The sequence below is a fragment of the Cricetulus griseus genome, chromosome 2, assembly GCF_003668045.3.
Source record: "Cricetulus griseus strain 17A/GY chromosome 2, alternate assembly CriGri-PICRH-1.0, whole genome shotgun sequence".
In the NCBI taxonomy this organism is placed as follows: Eukaryota; Metazoa; Chordata; class Mammalia; order Rodentia; family Cricetidae; genus Cricetulus; species Cricetulus griseus.
The window spans coordinates 145946117-145949238 of record NC_048595.1 but is presented as its reverse complement, the minus strand read 5'-3'; the positions used below and the strand labels follow the sequence as shown (position 1 = coordinate 145949238).

Below are 3122 nucleotides of genomic sequence, written 5' to 3'. Positions count from 1 at the left end.
GATGGCATAGCTAACCCTATTGGCCAGACCACACCCAAAGAAAGGCATATAGGGAGATAGGAATGTGCTTGGTCTTTGGAGTAATTGGGAACCTCATCTACCTGGGGAGAACTTATATGTTTTTCTGAGTCTCCTTAAAAGGCAGTACAATGTTTTTCAAATGGAAGTTGTGTACAACCCTTTCTAGACTAACCACTAGTCACTGAACATTACTTTATGATTGTGAGCAAAATCAACTCTCAAATGTGTTCCTCTTATAGTGCTCAGAGAGGAAAGTGGTGGATTGTTCTTCCCCTTTTGGTGGCACTGATCTATATGGCTGCTCTGGTAGATAGAACAGAACTAAGAATATTTCTCTTTTTTTTTCTTTCTCTCTTACTGAGTGATGCTCTGTTCACTATCAGGACAGGCCACACATGAGTCACATCCCAGTTTTTCCATGGTCACAGAGACTGTAATAGAGAAATCCGAGTGCTTTCTTTTTGTGAGCATCCTGCTTTGTCTTGTTTCAGACTCTCATGCATATACATACTTGATCTTACTGCTCCTGGGCTACTGGGAAAGGGGGCCAGTGAGAAAAAAAAACTTCTGAAGTAAAAGAGCAGTGATTTGTATGTAGACTCTTAGGTCACACGAGTGGCCGAGTTTGAAAGCATCCACTCTCCTTGACCAACTAGGACCACCCAGGATATGGGCTGTACAATCAGTCATAAGAGCCACCATCAACAGATGATTTTGTTAATTGGGAAGGGTTTTAACTCCTGTATTTCTAAAAGTGTATAAAGACTCTCTGAATATAGTTGGCTACCACCCAAGATTTTTCACATGACTTAGATGAGGGAGGTAGATATCACTGATAGAAATATATTTCAAAATAACATGTAATTATCCTTCTTCTCCATATTCCTGAAATTGTGTCCACATAGTTAAACATTAACCCTTTTGGGCCACCAGGAATGTGTTACAGTGTGGCACTAACAAGGGCCATGCTATTTGGAGAAAGAGGTTAATCTAGTCTGAACAAAGTTCATAATTTCTGACCATACATGATCCCACACACAGTCTGTGATACATTAAGGAGGTAAACACTGGGCTTAACTTGCATTTCAGAAACTCCTTGAGCTGTTTCTGCTCCTATCAGCCTTTAGTGGAAACACTAACTAAAATCTCAGTGATTTATAGCTTTTAGCAGGAATGTGTTTGAGAGGGAAATCATAGCAGGTCTAGGTTCATGCTTGAATGTGGCTCTCACAAATTAGTCTATTGCCTACCTTTGAGGAAATTATAGCACACTATTCCAGCTCTTATTCTGTTTTTAAAAATGTCAATATAATCGACATTTCCCTTTACCCTTTACCAACATGCCTTTCCTTTACCCATCTTAGCAACCAGTAAGCTGCAGCACAGGCTCAGGCTGTGGTAGTCAAAATCTCACATGAAAAGAGGCTGATAGATTTGCAGCAGGCAGGGGCACATTTTAGGCTTGGAGCAAGTCCTCCTCATCAGAGAGAGAGCATGAATTGAAGAATCAAATTCTGCTCTTAGAAGGTCCATAGCAAAGGGGAAAAGAGGGAAAGAGGGTGCAGGAAAAGGGAGGAGAGAGGCAGAGGAACAGACAAGAAGGGAAGTACAAATCACTGCCACAGAGCCCATTAGGGTCCCACTTCTCAGGGCTTCTCTTTGTGATTTCTTTTGAACAGTGTCTCTGAAGTTGTGTCCTTCACCCAGAGAACTTTGCATGTTATCATTTCAGTCCTTCCTGTCCTGAGGCCTTTTCTGTCTCCAAGACACTAATTATTTCTGCAGCCCAAATGGCCTTCTATCCACCACTTCCTCACTATTTGCTCTTCTGTCCTGACAGCTTTCTTTCTACACAGTTCTTTTTGTTTCTCTTTATTCTCTATGCAAAGTAAAAGCACACAAGTTTCATGTGTATCCACATTCTTGGGTATTCTATGTATTTTTTTAAGAAAAGCAAATTTATTAAAAAGAAAAGCAACAAAAGGAAACCAGGAGCAGAGTACAGGGTTAGTCCATCAGGGCCTTCAGTGTCCTGGTGGTGATCTTGTCCTTTTCAATGATGTGGATGATGACGCCCATGCCCGATACAGCATCCGGGTCCACAGCATTCAACATGGCTTCAAACAGGTGTTGTGGATCCATGTTGCGCTCCCAGAGAGACTCGCCACATCCCATATATTTGTTCGGAGCAGGTACCACTGACTACAATGTCATCAGTCACCATGGGGCAGCTGATGAGGTCCTGAGAGCAAATGAAGGGCTTAAAGGTCTTCGGATCCAGCCCAGCAATGACAGGCTCTGTATAGTAGGGACCAAACCGTTTCTCATACAAGAGGTTGGCCACCATGCTCATGAGGGTGTAAGGCTTCATCTGCCAACCTTCCTTCAGCTCATACAGATTCAGCCGGAACTTGAGGCGCTGAGCAACTGTCTGGATGTCAGTAGCCAGCCCGGCCAGGCCTATGTAGAGTCTGTCACCCGTGGGAAAAATCTTCTGGAAGTCTGTGGTCACCATCTGGGCCTGGATCCCTAAACGACTGTCCGCAGCAATGGCCACACAGTTTTTTCCCTTCATGGCCATGACCGCCCCTCCATTAAAGAACGTAATAGACATGATTGTGCTCTAATAGGATTCCGATCGCCACTGCGATTCCTGCAAACTGGCTCTCATCCTATGCATTTTTATTGTTCATGTTCATGCAGCTCATTTTTTTTTACTTGCTATAAATTTAGTATAAGTTATGGGATGGTAACTTAAATGGTATATTTCACCGAAGGATCAAAATTTAGAAAGATCCCTGAAAAAAAAAATGCCAGAGAAGTTTAACTTAGTTGGGAAGACCCACCTTGTGTGTAGGTAATATCATTCCCTGGGTTGGGATCCTGGACCTGATAAAGAGGAGAAAGCAAGGGAAGCATGGTATTCATCCCTCTGTTTCCTGACTATTGGTGCAATTCAAGCAGCTGCCATCATGTCTTCCCCACTGTGATGGTCAGTACTGTCAAACTGTGAACCAGAACAGAGCTTCCTTCCTTAAGATACTTTTCGCATGCATTTTACCATAGCAATAAGAAGAGTAACTAATTCAGCAGCTCAATAT

The 3122-nt window shown here is 42.8% G+C and overlaps 1 pseudogene; it reads right to left on the bottom strand.

Moving 5' to 3' along the window:
* Nucleotides 1–2028: 2028 nt before the first annotated feature.
* On the bottom strand, nt 2029–2635 carry LOC100751673 (annotated as a pseudogene).
* Between the last annotated feature and the right edge of the window lie 487 nt (nt 2636–3122).